We start from the raw sequence: 17971 nt of genomic DNA, 5'->3' as shown, positions 1-17971 counted from the left end.
TACCAGGAGTTTAAGTTTAGCCTTATAAAATTTGAGATGCCAAATAAACATCCATCAGTAAGCAATTGAATATGTTACCCTGGAGTTCAGATTAGATATAGGCCATATATGGAGAAAAGAAGTTATAGCTGGGTAAGGAGGTAGGATTGGGAGAATTTAAGTTAATTTAAGATGAAGAAATAATAGAATGTTTTCCAGCGGTGAGAATAATCCAATAGAATGGAAAAATGTGATAATGCCTGAGAGGGGACAATTGCTGGAATAGTATATTTAAACAGATGACAAAGGATGGGATCTTGTGCACAAACCAAAGCATTGCTATAGCTGGTCCATCCCTAGTAACAGAAAGGATGACAAAATATATGTAGATAGAATGAGTCATGTGGTGGTATGATTTTGAGGAGTCATCTTCTGACTGCATGTATTTTCTTGGTGAAACTGGAAGACAAAGTCAATGTGAGGGTGGTGATGAGGGGTTGAAGGTCTCGGGAGAACGACAAAGCCATGATTGACCAGGGGAGTGGAAGAATGAATGGATTTGGGATTGCCAGCTGAATGCATTTAGAATTGCCAAGTAGCATTAAGAGCTGACTTGAGGTTGAAGGTCATGGATTTAAACTGAGAGCAGCCACTTTCATCTATGCAGATAAAAGTGTAGAGAAGATGGAGATCTCAATTTAACCAAGACTGGGGTTTTGCCAGTTGACTATAAGGAAGGGAGAGAAGGGCAAAAGAGCTGAGGGTTTATGCAAATAACTAATGATAATGATAGCTGATGGGCATTAAGAGAGGTAAGGAAGGAAGTGAGCACATGAAATGGGTGAGAAGCAGTGAAAGAGCCAGAGGACCATAGGCAGGTCTTTATGGAATCAAAAACTGGAGTCAGAATATTAAAACAAATGAACCAAAAAGAGAGGAGGGGGAAATGCAAATCAAAACCACAGTGAGATATCATTGTATCCATACTTACCAGGATGACTATAATAAAAGAGATAATAACAAGTGCTGAGGAGGATGTTGAGAAATCGGAGTCCTCATTCATCGTGGGTAGGAGTACAAAATGGTGCAGTGACTGCAAAACAATCTGGCAGTTCCCCGAAATGTTAAACATAGAATTACCACATGATCCAGTGATTCCATTCCTAGGTACAGACCCCAGAGGAATGAAAGCATACCTCACATAAAAAGACGTACGCAGTGTTTATTGCAGCATTATTCATGGTAACCAAAAAGTGGAAACAACCCAAATGTCCATCAACTGATGAATGGATTAAAAAAATATATATCCATACGATACAATATTATTTGGCAACAAAAAAGGAAGGAAATTCTGATACATGCTACGATTTGGATGAATCTCCAAAACATGCAAAGTGAAAGAAACCAGTTGGAAAAGGCCACGTCCTATGTAATGTGAAATATTCAGAGTAGACAAATATATAGAGACAGAAAGTAAATTGGTGGCTGCCTAGCACTGGAGCAACGGGAGAACTGAGAGGGGTGGTGAAGGCTAAAAGTTATGGTGGTTTTTTGGAGGGGGTCGGATTAAAATACTCTAAAGTTCCTTGTGGTAATGGTTGTACAACTCTGTGAATACACCAAAACCATTAAATTGTATACTTTAAAAGGGTGAATTTTATGGTATATGTAACTCATCACAATAAAGCTGATACAAAAAAAAAGAAAAGGAGGAGGTGGTCAGAGAATGGGGTGCTTGAAACTGGCATTATGGAGGGTTTGCATGTTGGTAATGACAGGAGCTAGGGTCTGTCCATGGAAGTGAGAAACCGGGATGATCTAGATTCAGGAAGACTCCAGGGTACTGCCAGAGTGCTGGAGGAGCACCCATGAGATAATGGGCATCAAGTATGGTGGCAGGAGTAATGTCAGGGAGGAGTCTGACAGTCAGCTGGTGTGGGGGAAGATCTTCGGGGAATGAGGAGGACGACCTGAGGGTTTGCAAGTGACTACAACAAAGAAGTATCAAAGCTAGTGGAAATCTGAAAGCAGGCAGTTCAAAGCTGGGGTGGGGTTAGAGGGAATATTCTGGAATTTGGGTATTTGTGAAGGACTTAAAATAGCCTGAAGCATTAAGTGCTTACTGTACCTTTTCCTTTCTTCAATTATTCATTCATGCAACTCCTATTTATTCATTTTCTGGCACCTTCCGTACTCATTTGGCTGCAGCCAAGCACAGTAGAGATGACTCAGGATGGCTGCAGTGTCCCTGCCCCTGCTGCTATAGGATAGTCTTCTTTCATTGGGCTTCCCTCGAACCTGTTGGCCACCAGCAGAGTAGAAGGCTGTGCTGAGCAGTATGTCACCATTCCTTGATCACAGACATAATACTGGCTGTCACTAACACAGTGAATGGCTTTATTTTTTTGAAGGGGGTGGCTGCTGCCTGTTTTAGAGTTGGGTGGGAGAATGAATGATGGGCTTTGGCTTTGGATGGATCTGGGTTTGGACTGTGGCTCTGCTATTTATAACTGTAAGTTCACTGAGTCTTAGTTTTGTTGTTGACAAAAACCTACCTTGTAAGCATAGGTGAGAATGAAATGGCTTCATGCCTGTCACGCTCCTAGTAGACAGTAGGCATGGGCACAAATGTCCTGTTCTCTCCCTTTCTCTCCATCCTTTGCCTTGATGCTGATGATGCTCCTACTTTTTGATTTCCAGCTTCCAGCAGTTCCAATATCTGGCTTCTAATCAGAAGCCTTTTTCTAGGCTTCTTAAAGTATTTCATGAAATTTTTCTAATTTCAACCTTTAAAATAACCTGTGAGGTATAAAAAGGAGGTATTAGTGTTCCTAATTGATGGAAGACAATATAAGGTACTGAGAGTAACTGACATTTACTGGCTATTTACTAACTGGCATTTTTCTAAACATTTTATGTGCATTAACTTAATCCTCACAATAATCCTATGAGGGGTATTATTAACCTTATCTCATGGAAAGGGAAACAGGCACAGAGAGGTCAAATATGTGACCTTGTTGAAGATCACATGGAGGCAGGATTTGAACCTGGGCAGTCTGGTTCCAAAGCTTAAACACTATATGACTCTGATAGAAGGTAAGTAAACAAATCATTGTTTAGAACTCCTGGGTGAAGAAATCCTTTTGCCAGTTACTGCTCAGGTATCTTTCTGGCCTCCGGAATGTCATGTGGCTTGAAAATGTTGGTAATTCACAACGGTGACTAATAGAATACTATTGTTATCTTATACAAGAGGGGAGCCTGTATGAGTTTTATTACCTGACTTCCTTCTAGCTCAGCCACCCCTGAGAATTCTTTTGTAGAGACAAAGAAGTCAGTCTCTCTAAGATAATAGCAGTATGAATAGTCACCCTTGTCATGTTAACAGTTTTGCTTGTTGAAAGCCCAACTTTTCTCAATATTATAAATCTAAAAACCTAGGGTAAACTTTGGAAAACTTTGGGAAACCAATAGTTCATAAAGCTAAATGAACGTCATAATGATTCTCTGGTTCAGGCGGACCTTTCCTTGGGAAGCAGAAGAGTATATGGTCTGAAACTGTACCTTTGGGCACTCATGAAACTCATCTCAGAACCACAAGACTAAGGTGTCATTACTAAGTGCTAGAGGTCTGATAGCTAAGGTGGCTTTTTTAGGAGTGGATAACCAAACATTCAAAACACTTAGAGAATTGTCATTTTTCTTCCTGCTGCCACCGATTTTAGTTTTTGATCGCTAGAATTTCTCCCAAACTGGGAGTAGAGAAAAAAAGAGAAGATAAAACTAAAGCCTGATCATTTTAGCATGTCAGAAACTTTGATGTGAATTTGACGAAGGACAAGTTGGAAATGGTTATCTAAAATGAGATTAAGTTTATATATATTTTCATTGTGTGCGTATATGTGCATTTAACTATTGTCCTGTGATTCCTATTTCTATTTGGTAAGAAGAAGTGGACTTATTCTGCATACTTATAAAATACATGAGATCGAAGATCTGAGCTCTCCATTGATGTGGTTAATAAAAGTCCTCCTTCTCTTATTTATAAAATGGTTTATGTATACATTCTCCATATATGTGCATTTTAATAGATGTCCTATACATATATGTATATTATACATAATATACTATCTTTCCATGGATAAATACAGCAGAATCAGTCTAATAAACGAAAACATTATGACTTGAATGGAAATGAATGAGACAAAGGGTCTTTCTTAGGAACATGACATAACCATGCTAACTACGATGCCTAAAATTATTTGAGGAATGGAGTAAAATATAAATAAATGCCTTTAAATGTAAAGAAATGCCCAAATCTTTAATCTAAATGGAGCAGAAGGGGGAATTGAGGCTACCTGGGGTTCATCTAGCCCTGGCCTCCTGTTCTCTAAAGAGAACTTCTCTTTGAAGTTTGGTGGAGTTCACTGGGATGGGTCACATAATGACTGTGGGGGCTTGGGAATTCAGTGAGAGGGAAAGCGATACCAGTACCTGTTCTAAGGAGGCAAAGGTTCACAGATGTGGATTCACACATGTGGGCACACACAGGCACACAGACCCAAGCTCCAGGAACTGGAGAATTTTGCCCTTATCACAGCCTAGGGGTTCCTGGGGCTCCTCCACACATTCAGGTGACTCTGAAAAACTTGTTTTGAGCTAGGACTATCTCATGAGCCTCTTTCTATGACATGAGAGCCCAGTAGCTGACTGACAGAGTTCAACTACCAGAAGCTCAGAGAACTCAGCTTGGACTGCAGTGGTCTCCTGTCTGTTGGTCATGTTTGCTGGACTTGCTCCTCCTTCTTTGTCTTGAAATAGGGGTTGGGCAAAGGAAGAATGGGGGGAAAGGTAGGAAGTCTCTATGATGGTGCTTGTTCTATTGCATGTAACAAGGACGGAGGATTGAGTGTATAGAACCTCTTTACCTACTTCCCCCTGCAAATGATGATGATGATGATAAAGGCTACCATTTGTTGATCCTTACTCTGTGTCAGGTATTGTGATAAGCTTTCCATTTATTATCATAATTTACTTTCATTCTCTCCATAATTCTCAGGAGTAGGGACTATTATTATCACCTTCCCTATTTTTCAGAGAAGTAAACAGAGTTTTAGAGGAAAGGAATAAATTGCCTAAGGTCACACAGCTAGTAAGTTATGGTAAGTAGAATACCACGCCCTCCTCCACCACCACCGCCCCCCCCCCCCCCCCCCCCCCGCTGCCAAATGTCCACACCCTAATTCTTGGAACCTGTGAATGTATCACATGGAACAGGTGAATTAAGGTTGCAGATGGAATTAAGATTACTAAGCAACTGACCTTGAGTTGAAGGGATTCTCCCAAATTATCTGGGTGGGCCCAATGTAATCACCAGGATTCTCATAAATGAAAGGGGGAGGCCAGAGGGTCAGTGTCAGAGTGATGCGCTGTGAGAAAGTCTCAATTGGCCATTGCTAGATTTGAATATGGAGGAGAGGGGTCATGAGCCAAGGAATTCGAGCAGCCTCTAGAAACTGGAAAAGGCAAGAAAATGGATTCTCCCTTAGAGTCTCCAGAAAGAACATAGTTTTGATAAGACCAGGTGTTATCCCAGTGAGACCCATTTTGAGCTTCTGACCTCCAGAACTGCAAGATAATAATTTGTGTTGCTTTAAGCCACTAAGCAGTAATAGGAAACTAAAACAGCGATAAATCTGAGGTCTGAAGTCTGGCTCTGGAGGTGGGGCCCTCAACACCACCCTTATAGTGCAGAGCTATGGGGAGCCATAGGAATAGACAGTAGCACAGGCCTTGGTAGAAGAGAATAAGCCACTGCACTTAGCAGCTCCACCAGAAAGCCCTGGGCTTGAAAAGACTGGAGAAACACCAACCAGACCATGAACACCTCAGGAATGGCAAATTATCTGTCCTCATCAAATAAGGGAATGCTAGGATGGGCTAGGGGCGGGGTGAGTAAGTTCTCATCTCATTCAAACATTGAACCTTGCAACCTCGGCGTTACATCATTTACACTTACTCTTCAAACACAGACTGAATATCTGCTAGGAGTAGGCACTGCGTTAGGTGCAAAAGATACCAAAGCAAGGAAGTTGTGTCTGGTCTTTCGGGTGTAACAGTCTAGTGGGGGACACAGTCAAGTAAACAGACAATTACCTTTCAGTGGAGTAGTGCTAAGATGTTGTATATGGAAAAGCATAGGAAAGGCATGTGACTGGTTTCAGGGGTTCAGGGATGGCTCCCTGGAGAAGGTGATCACTGAACTATGTCTTGAAAGTTGACTTTGAGGGATGTGGGGGAGCTGAGGGTTGGAGAGGAGACAGCTGCAGGTGGAAAGTACTGGAGGTATCTAGAATACGGGTTACCCAAAAGCCGTACACAGGTTTGCTACAGCCAAAGGTGAGAGAGTAGGAAAAATGAGGCAGGAGAGGCAGACAGAAACCAGGAAGAGCTTTGATGCTGAGCTCAGGAATTTGGATCATCCTATGAAAAATGTGGAGCCACTGTAGGGTTTTACACCTAGAAGTGCTACAGTCAGACTTGCAACAGTTAGACCTCTTTGGTGGCCTGTAGAGGAACAACAGTGGATCCAGTGGCAGGGCAGGGACTAGACAACTGTCAGGAAGAGCAGCCAAGAAGTTGCTGCAATGCCTCAGTCCACCCTCTCTGGTTCCCTAACAGGCAGCTACATATAGTGCAAAAAGGACTTGACTGAGGTATGTGAAGAAACCTCTCTGAATACTGACCCAGAACCTCTTGGATGAAACTAAGGAAGTATAAATAATAAAACTCTTTAAAAGCCTAGAACTCTATCTTTTCCAGGCTTGGGTCCGTTTCCTAGCCTTAATCCACAGGATACTGGCTCCTCTGGGCCTGGCCAAAACTCATTGCCCTCAGTTCCCTTACCGTGTGGGAAACCCTCCTGCCTAGGGTTCTAGTCCCGGGTTCACTGCTCAATTCCAAAATGAGTGAACTCTCACTTTACTTTTTCCATCCCCGACCTGAGATCTGCTCCTGGATTCAAGCCTCAGCACCTCTCTGCTCGGGTCCTGGTCTCTTGGAATTATTGTACACTCTTCTTCATGTGTGTTGCTCCCCCACTCTCTTGCTTTCAGGGTTCCCCACTTTTTCTAGTGTCCATTCTTTGCAGCCATTCTTATTTTATTAGCTGTAGTTTCTCCCCAAACAGGCCGTCTTTCTTTTATCCCTGCTTCTATATTCCTTTTATGATTAGTAATTTTTCCCCCAGTTGTTAGTGATAATCTTTCAGTTTATCTCACTTCAATAAAAATATTCCCATTTCTAAAGCTTAATATACATTAAAATTATTCACTATATATACGAAAAGTAGGGACTCTCAGGTCTGCATACATCTGGGCAAGATGTACCACAAAATAAAGGGAGAAAAATAGGCTAGAGTACACATCAGAGATCCAGGCTTGTTCCTGGACCTATCTTGCCCAAATTATCCAGAATGTCATTGTTGCTAGGGGGGATATTTATTTAGGGATCTGAGCATCATATGCAACTTGTCTCCACACAACTTTGTTTCATTTTATATTTTCTATCACTGGCAAGATGATCTTTGTATCAGTCAGTAGAGATTAGATTATGCTGCAGTAACAAACAACTCCCAAATCTTGGTGGCTTAAACCAGAGGTTTATTTCTTACTCATTCTATAAACTCATGGTGTGTCTTCAGGGTGGCAGCTCATTTCAGTTACTCAGGGACCCTTGCTGGCAGAGCAGTCACTGTCTCAAACATTGTCAGTCATTATGCCAAAGGGAAAGGAAATGTTAGAGGACTTCTGCCTGGAGGTGACACATGTTTCTTCTGCTCAAAACACATTGATCAGAAATAGTTACATGGCTCCACTCAACTACAAGAGTCCCAGCCTAGCACTCAGAGAAAGAGAAGCAACTTCAACTGCAGCCAAGGTAGAGACCCAGGAACACTTGTTGAACAGCATTAATGACCATCACTGTTTTCATTAGCCATTTAGCCTATGACTCTGTTAAGCCAAACACAAAGTAGTTTAGAAAGACTGGTCTCTACTTTCTTAGACCTGTTACTAGCCACTAAGGGTCTTAAGTCTTCTCCAGTAGGAGATTTCAGTACTGTCATCCCCAATGCTGCACAATGATTTCCTGTTTTTATATTAATAACCTATGACTTTTCTAACTATGTTTCCATTTTGTTTTTGCTACCAAGAGGCCAAGAGCCAAAAATGACACTATCCTATACTCCAGGTGGCTTTTATTACCTATAAACAATTGTATTAGATTATATATAGGGGAAGCCTGCGTGGCTCAGTCGGTTAAGCAGTGTCCGACTTCTGCTCAGGTCATGATCTCACACAGTTCATGAATTCGAGCCCCACATCAGGCTCTGTGCTGACAGCTCAGAGCCTGGAGCCTGCTTCGGATTCTGTGCCTCCCTCTCTCTCTCTGCCCCTCCCTCGTTCATGCTGTCTCTCAAAAACATTGAAAAAAATTTAAAAAAAATTTTTTTCAGATTATATGTAGTTTTAAAATAAAACAAACTATGGAAATAAGTTTATTCAACCTTTTAAAAAAAATTAAGTTACAACTGCAACCATGTGCTAATCCTCAGAATGAAGAATTAATTATGTTGACTTTTTTGGTCCTAATTTTCTCACAAAATTTAAGATCGTGCAATGTTTTAACCTTTATACTCTGCCTCATTAGGAAGATAGTCAAGTTAACTATATTTGCATTTTATTTTACATCCTGCCTCTTTTGAAAGATATTCTGGTTAACTATGCAATTGATTTGCATTTTATTTGCTTGTTGTATTGATGATTTGCAACCTCACATGCAACCAGACTGCCAAAAGACATTGATACAGTAGCAGGAGACAGGGGCTAGTGCTTAACTACTTGAGTGAGGCCTTAGTGTCTCTTCATTAGTGAATATTTATAAATTATGAAGACTTTGTCTCCCTCTGAAACCCTGTAACTGTGGAGACCTGAATAGTGAATACCCAGATAATGAGAATCCTCATGTATGTGATGTATTTCTCAAGGTTCATCTTAATCTCGGCTTTGATTTTATTTTAGTTTTTCCTTTTTGCTTAGATTCCTTCAGCTATTTTCTTTATTCTTTTGTATTTACAAGAAGTTTTCTCAAATCTTTTGTAAGATGAGGCAGAGTATCTATCAACACACGGAAATAAACACTGACAACTTTTTTATTTTTATTCATTTATTTTTAATGTTTATTTTTGAGAGAGAGAGACAGAACGCCAGTGGAGGAGGGGCAGAGAGAGAGGGAGACACAGAATCTGAAGCAGGCTCCAGGCTCTGAGCTGTCAGTACAAAGCCTGATGCGGGGCTCAAACCCACAAACTGTGAGATCATGACCTGAGCTGAAGTTGGATGCTTAGCCAACCGAGTCACCACTCAGGCACCCCTATAACGTAACTTCTTAATTACCACCAAACTTATGGAATCATCTGTGTTGGGGGAAATGAAGTCTGGAAAACTTTCTGCAGGCCATGAAGGAAGTTGAGTGGCTGAGGTGCCTTTGCTGAAGCCTGACTTTTATCCTACTTTGAGATTGGTTTCCTCCACTCAGTGGGCAGTAAATCAAGAATTATGGGCATGTCTTGGCTTTCTGGGGCTGCAGCTCATTTGGATGGTCCATAGGGTGTCACTGGGTAACTTCCTGCCCTGGAAACTTCCCTCCAAAGGAAAGACTGTCTTCTGTTTCATATATAATTCAAGTTAACTTATCCTTATTCTTTGACTTTAAGAAAATAACCTCTCTCTTCCTCTCAGTAAGTGTCTTCCCCTTGGTCTCTGCAGTTACTAACACATGATTCTTGTGGTGGGAACAGTCAGAAAAGAGTTAAACTTATTAATTAAACTACAAACCCCTGCAATTCACTTGTATGGAGGCCTTGCTATGTGTATGGAGACTTCCATGTGTTAGTTCATGGAATCTTCATACTAACTCTGTGTGGTGAGTCTTCTTGTTCTCATACTTAGGCTGAAGAAACGGATGCTCTGAGATGGCATGTATTTTGCCAGAGATCACCCAGTCCTGGGAGTGAGACTCCTACCCATGTTGTTCTGGCTGTAGAACGCTCAGTCTTTATACACCACACTGCCCTGCCTCCAGCTCAGGGCTGAATGAACCTTGCATGGGAAATAACATACTTCCTATTTAGAAGGTAACAAAAGAAAGTGATTATATAATTTTAATAGTAAGTGTTATATGTGAATTCCAATTTCAAGTAAAACTATGAGATTTTCCCTGTTGAAAACAGGTCATTTTAAGTATGAGAAACACATACTATCATTTCTAAGGCACTGTCTTATCGTAAATGCACAGCAAACAATGTCACACATATTTTATAAATAATAGACTCATCTGGGGCCCTACAGATAAAAAGGGCCAGAATCAGGATCAGAACACAGGATTCCTGAGTCCTAACCTAGGGTTCTTTCTTCTACTAATACATACACAATTCTGTAATCCAAAAAGGAATTTCCAACAGTATATACCTAGTTATTTGGGATTAGATGAGAAGCAGGTGGAGATAATGGAGGGGACTCACATCTGTACCCTCATGCCACTCGGTACAATCATGGGAAGGTTTCTCTGTTTTGTTTAAAGTTCAGCAGTTGAAATCTAGTCCTGGGTTCCAAAGAACGCTTACTAATTTCATAGGACCTGAGAGCCAGATAAAGTTCCAGGGAGGAACTTTGATTGATTTGACTTTATTTCATTATTCCCACTTTACATATAGTTTAAAACCAAGCTGTGAGTAATGATAATCCCTGGTAAATAAAAAGCAACACTCAAAAGCTTTGCTTTAGAGATTCTTTATATGTATATATTTAAGTTTATTTATTTATTTTGAGAGAGGAGTATGCACACACGCACACACATACAAGGGAGCAGGAGGGAGGCAGAGAGAGAGAATCCCAAGCAGGCTCTGTGCTGTCAGCACAGAGCCTGATATGGGGCTCAAACTCACCAACCAAACCATAAGATCATGACCTGCTGAAATCAAGAGTTGGACGCTTAACCAACTGAGCCCCCAAGGTGTCCCAATATACTTTTTAATCTACTTATCTTTTTCTTTCTTTATTTTGCTTATTGCTTTAGTACAGTTTTTGTACTTACAGAGAACATATTTCTCTTCAAAACAGCAACTGCACAAAACAGCAAACAAATTGTACGTCACCTTGCGTTGACTGTGAATTATTCAATTATCCTTTCCTCCCTCTCTTCTACCTTGTCATCCTGGAATGAAAGCAGTCAGGAAAGGAACAAAAAAAATCATTCAAGAATTTAGACATTAAAATGCAGGTGAACTTCATTCAGTTGTGGTAGATTTGTACAGGACGGGCTCAATTTTAGTTACCACTCCAGACAGAAATGCACATACATGGACCTCCTTACATGTTCAGTTTTATGTGGCAAGGCCATCTTCCTGCCCCGGCAGTGGTGCACACCAACTTTTTCTCATGGGTAAGCTGCACTCTGTTGACTGCAGAGTTCCCATAATAGTTTCAGAGTTCTTAGCATCTCTGAAAGAGAAGGGTCAGAACACAGAAGTACAGGATGTCAGATTTCTCAGGCACTTGAAGTGTTTAGCAGACAAGTAAAGAAGTGTTAGTTTAGGGACAAAGATCTGGGGATCCTCAGAGGCAGCAGGCTGGAGACTGAGGGCCCTGAAGTCAAAATCTTGAATTCCAGTCCCAGCTCTGTTGTTTTTTTGACTTTGCAAACTTGAACAAATCATCTGGCTCCTGTGAGCCCTAGTTTTGGCATTCATAGAAAAAGGAGATTTTGGGGTGCCTGGGTGGCTCCGTCAGTTAAGCGTCTGGCTCTTGATTTCAGCTCAGGTCATGATCTCGTGGTTGTGAGATTGAGTCCTACATCACTTCTTGAGCTCTGTGCTGGGCTGGGTGTGGAGCCTGCCTAAGAGTCTCTCTCTCTCCCTCTCCCTCTGCCCCTCCCCTGCTCATACACAACTCTCACTCTCAAAAGGAAAAAAATATATATAAAAGGGAGATAAATATTTTACTGAGTTTTTGTGACTTTTAAGATGATGTGATAGTTACTGGAACACAGAAGGCACTCAACACATATTAGCATGTCTATGTGCCTCATGCTATTATGTGCGCTGGGAATACAGCAGTGGACAAGACAGACCCAAATCCCTGCCCTTAGGAAGCTGACATTCTAAGTGAGGAGATGGACAATAAACAAGAAGCATAACAGAAACCTATAGTGAGTTTCTAAAAGCTAAAGAAAAAAATAAGGACAGGAAGGGAGATAAGCAATATTAGGGGAGGCTGAAATTTTAGAGGAGTGGTCAGGAAGAGCCTCCCGCAGAAGTTGAATTTGTGTAAAGGCTTAGAGTAGGTGAGGAAGAAAAGCAAATGATTACCTGGGGGGCACAGCAGGTACAAGGGCTGAGATGGGCATGTGCCTGGCAAACTCCACATGCCGCCAGGAGGTGAGGAGGTGGGTGCTGGTGTTGAGTAAGCAAGGAGGAGGGCGGTAGGAAGTAGAAAGGTAAGGTGGCCAAATCCAACAGGGTCCTTGGTGCACAGATAGGGAGGGTTTTGATTTCTACTCTGAGTGTGATGAGTAGAGTCATGCAAGAAAGAGGGGTGTGACCTGATCTAATCGAAATTGTAACAGGGTCACTAGGTCACTGCCAAAGGCGTGCTTATAATTATGGTAAAGCTGAAACCAATGACATAAGATGGAAAATAGGGCTGGGGAAGCGGAGAGATGGGGCATTTGGGTTTGGAGGGCACAAACCCAGGAGCAGAACACAGGACCAATCCATAATGGCGGTGTCCTGGGGCACCTGGGTGGCTCGGTCGGTTAAGCGTTCGACTTCAGCTCAGGTCATGATCTCACTGTTTTGTGAGTTTGAGCCCTGCATCAGACTCCGTGCTGACAGCTCAGAGCCTGGAGCCTGCTTCGGATCCTTTGTCTCCCTCTCTCTCTGCCCCTGCCCTGCTTGTACTCTCTCCCTCTGTCTCGCATTCCCTCTCTCTCTCTCTTTCTCTCCCTCTCAAAAATAAACAAACATTTAAAAAAATTAACACCAGCAAATTGACAGTGTCCCTTTTCTTCATTTAGCCTGGGCTAGAGGGGTTAAGGGATAGAGAAGGAGATCCAGCTACTGACCCTGGCACACTGAACTCCTGCATTTCTGCCCATACCTATATTTTGAATATATTTCTATCATATTACGTATCGTGCAGTCCTGTATTTTTTTCTTTAAAGCCAGCCCCTTCACATTTGTTTAACAAATGTTTATCAATCATCATTATGTGCAGGCACTATTTCAGGTGCTAAATTTACAGCAACGTGAAAGATTATAAATAATTCAAAAGCCAATCCCTCACATGGTCGTCAAAGAAAAATCAACTTAATCCTGTCAATGTGGACACATTTAGGATTTGAGAAAGAAAACGGTATGCTAATTTTCCAGAGGTATGCTCACCTTCTCCCTACTTTGTTAGCCTAGGGATTTCCCACCAGCTGTACATGGTGTATTATCTGAAGTCATTTAACCTGTTGACAATCACATTCTTGGAATAAGTAAGTTCTCGGCAGGTGAAATTGGACAAACAATGCCAGTGACCTTTTTAGCTGCTCAAGTATTGGTCCAAAGGTTTAAAATAATAAGCTTCATTTTTCACTCGGTCTTGTTGACAGACAGTATCAGCAGGGCTTGGAGTTAGAAGAAGTATAATCCTCTTTAATGAATAGTTCAGGAAAATTATTGTTAAACCTTTTGTAAATGTTTTTCTAAAGTCATAATAGTTATTTTAGATAAACTGTGTGAATAATTGACATCAACTTAAGATTTATGCATTTAGTTAGCCTCAGAACATTGAAATCGATTATATCATTGCCGGTGCATCAGCCAAAGTACCTCAGTATCTCAATTTATCGTTCCTGATAATAAATGGAGACAACAATATAGATTAAGGTAATTCACAGCCTGGTTTTAGTCAATAGTTTCACCTTTCTTGGCAACCACTCAATTACCTGAGTGGTCAACAAACAGAATATCCACAGACAGTGATGGTACCAAAAAGAAAGTCGGCGAAAGGGCCCGTAGCAGCAAAGGAGGAGAGGGGAATATGGGCGTCCTGAGTGTTCACAACAGGAGAATGGCCCTTAATCTGGTCAGCTGAAACAAGTTAGACCAGGGGGCTACACTTTGTGCCCACTGGCTCAATTCAAGGCCTCACTTGGTCCTACTGGATCTCTACCTTTTGGAGTAGAGCCCCTGGATGTATCCTAGCACAGAGCAAACCTCCCAGGGCTCCCCTGATTCCCCAGAAATTGCCTGACCTCCCAGAGAGAGTTCTTTACATGGGTAAATTTCAGCACCCTAAGAACACAAAGAATCCAGCCTTGTTTTCCTCCCTGCAGGCTCTCTGACCTACCTCAGTGCATGTGTGCAATACAAAGGTATGCAATAAATTAAAAATATGCTAGAATGTAAACTCAGCAAAGGAGAGAATATTGTTTCCTTCATCGATGCTTCTCCAGTCCTAGAACAGTGTCTGACACAAGATAGCTGCTCACAAAATATTTGTGAATGAATGTGTTCACTAAGTTTCTGATCTCAAGGAGTTTAAAACCTAGAAAAAGGTCATAATCAGAAATCCCCCCAGCAAAGGTTGGGATTGTGGGTTGTTTTAAGACAGGTAGAAATCATTTAGAGGACAGAGATTCTGTCTGGGTTGAAAAGAAGTTTTGTAATGAAGGAGGGATAGTTGGGGGGAAAAGGGGGAAGAGGAAAAGAGAAACTGAAAACACAGGATAGGGACTTATGTAAAAGATTAATATCATTGTCATTACATTAATAATAATTAGTATTATGTCATTATGATATTGAAGTCATCCCTGGTAATAAGTAAAGCCCCAAGATAGCATGAATCACAAAGAAAGAGCATGGAGAAATTTGACAAAGTATAAGAGAATCAAAGTGCCCAACTTAGGTTTGATAAATGAATACCATTTCAAAAAGTCATCCCAACCTCCACTTTTTCTCAATCTTATAAATAATTATATTGATTGACTTTTAAAAAGTGAGCATTTTAGACCTCAAAGTTCTGTGCCAAGTGAAGAGATTATGAGAAGTTCTCTGTAAATACAGAGGGTCATAAATATAGTCGGTGAGAGCAGTGAATGACAGGGAAACTCTTTATGACCTTATCCCTCCTGTTTGCTTTCACATAAATCAGTCACAAGATGGATATAATGTAAAATATACAAATGGGCTTCCTTGACATCCTTTGTTGTAAGAAATCAATCATTTCCTCGGCCTTGTTTCATTCTCATTTTATTGAAAATGCTGGCAAATCATACAGGGAGCATTTGGCTCCACAAACCATAACTTGAACAGGACTGTGTCTGTGGTGCTCATCATTGTACCCACGGCCTTTAGCTCCATACCTGGCACTCAGTAGACGCTCAGTAGGTACTTGTTGGATGAATCGATATTTCTGGAGGGGTCCTACGTGCCAGGCTCTGGGGAGGTAAAGGAGGCACAAGTGAAGATGGAACCACGGTTCCCACCTTCAAAGAGTTCACAGCTCCAGCGAGGGGGTGAGCTGGGGCCGTGGGCAGGGAACAGGCACCGGTAGACAGGGCTCTGCAATCAGGAAGACAGGGCGTGAAAACCACAAGCAGCATGCGAAAGTAGTGTAAACATAATAAACTATTTAGATGCCACTTCACAGTTTGTGTATTACTTTACTCATCTGATTCTCTAAAAATGGGGGAAAACGGAGTTACTTCTTAAAGGACAGATTGCAAGGGTAAGGAAATTGGGTGATATGGATGAGAGATCTGGAAAAGCTTTGAGGAGACAGGATTTGAACATGACCTCAAAGGATGGGTAGAAATTAGAGGTAACCTTCAGTGAATACATGCTGTGTGCCGGGCTTAAGCACTTTACTTGCTTTATCAGTAAATGAGGAACTCACTCCTCATGACAGCCTCTGCGAAGAGCATGATTTTCGTACGAAGGAGGAAACTGGGGTACAATAAAGTTAAATAAGCTGCTCAAAGTCGCACAGCCAGGGATAGAACCACGCTCTCTGGTTCCAGTGCCCCAGCTCTTAACCACAATGGCATAATGCAGTTTTCATAGGTGGCTCAAGGGTGCTACAGGTGTGGAGAGCGATCTAAGTTGGATTTCCAAGAAGCAAAACTGAACTGCTACACCGAACCGCTGGCGTAACCTTGTGTTTAGAGTATGCCCAATGTGCTTGGAAAAAAGCACATTTACAGAAGGTTGACAGGGAAGTTTAGTAGGATGAAAAAGGGAGAAAGGCAGGAGGAAATGATCAAGAGGGGATGGCTACATACACTGGGTTACATTCACACCATGATGTTACAGTAGAATATTTTATGAATGGAAAGATCTTCATGCTATATGAATTATGAAAACAATAGCTACCACTTTTTAAATCTTACCATAGGCCAGGGTCTGTGTTAACCCATTCATGTGGCTTATCTCATTAGTCCTCACTGCAGCTTTCTGGGGTGGGTATTATTATTGTCTCTCATTTCGCAGATGATCAATCTGAAGCTTAGAGTAAGTGACTTCCGCTTACTCAAGGTCTCTGTTTGACTCTTCAAACTCTTAACCACCTCACTTTAATGCCTCTCTGTTAAGTGCCAAAAGATGATGGAGGAGGTATGGGTAGTGTGATATTATTTTTGTAGAAAAAAGAAAAAGAAATGAAATTTATAAACTAAACTGTAAACAGTGGTTACCGTTAGAGAGTAACATGGAGGGAGCAGGGGGAAGACTCACTGTCCCTTTTCCTCTTATGTGCTTTCTTATTTTCATCCTTTCTAATAAATTAATGAACATGTGATTTAAGAGTAAACTCACGAATATCATTTTAAGTTAGTTAAAGCATTGGTTTTAGCATATATTAATAATTAAAAACAAAGGCCAGCAAGGGCCATACTTACAAATTCAGTATAGGAATTTGGCCCATTTTATATATATTAAGACCGATTGAAGGTTTATGAAGATGTGGGCAATTCTAGTGAGTAATTATTGAAAAGAGATAAAATATGGGTCAGGTTTTGTTTATGTGTTTTTTGTTTTCTTTTATTTTTCCTTTTTTAAATCTCTTTCATCATTATGGACATTCCACAAGCATCCATTGGCATCTGATGACTGGACCGAGCAATTATTTTGCTCTGTTAGTTTCCAAAAGACATCATCAACTTCTAATGTACTACATCAGTTACTTGTTTTTTATGTTTAGGGTTTGCCTCCCCACTTCTACCCTAACCACCAGAAGAGCAAGGGTTTCTATTTTGTCCACTGTTACACCCTTAGCACCTAGAACAATTTCTTGCATAAAGCCAGTGTTGAATCCCTTTGTTGAATAAATTATAATATTTTTTATAGATTTCACTTATTACAGCAGTTTTTGGTTCACAGCAAAATTGAGTGGAGTAAAGTTCCCATATACCTCCTGTTCCCCCTCCCTTGGATAGCATCCCCCATTATCAACATCCCCTGCCAGGGTGGTACATTCGTTAGTCGATGAAACTATACTGACTCATTGTTATCCCCCAAAGTCTAGAGCTTACACTAGGGTTCAATCTTGGTGTTACACATCTATGGTATAATGTCATGTTATCAACCTGTCTACTCTCACACAGAGTAGTTTCATTGCCTTAAACTTACTCATCCCTCCCTTCCCCCTAATCCAGGCAACCACTGATCTTTCTACTGTTCCCATAGTTTTTCCCTTTTGGAAGGTCATGTAGTTGGAATTATGCAGTATGTAGCCTTTCAGATTGGCTTCTTTTGCTTAGTAATATGCATTTAAGTTTCCTCCATGTTTTTCCATGGCTTGACAGCTCATTTCTTTTTAGTGCTAAGTAGCACTCCATTGTCTGTGTGTACCACAGCTTACTTATCCACTGAATTATAATTTTAGAT

At 41.1% G+C, this 17971-nt stretch overlaps 1 protein-coding gene across 3 annotated transcripts in view; it reads left to right on the top strand.

The window, feature by feature from the left end:
- The window catches only part of SHROOM3 (shroom family member 3), a 320350-nt gene that overhangs the window by 90877 nt on the left and 211502 nt on the right, over positions 1–17971 (top strand). The window lies entirely within an intron of this gene.

This window comes from Leopardus geoffroyi, chromosome B1 (genome assembly GCF_018350155.1).
Source record: "Leopardus geoffroyi isolate Oge1 chromosome B1, O.geoffroyi_Oge1_pat1.0, whole genome shotgun sequence".
NCBI lineage: Eukaryota > Metazoa > Chordata > Mammalia > Carnivora > Felidae > Leopardus > Leopardus geoffroyi.
The sequence above is the reverse complement of the archived record's forward strand: the minus strand, read 5'-3'. Positions and strand labels throughout refer to the sequence as shown.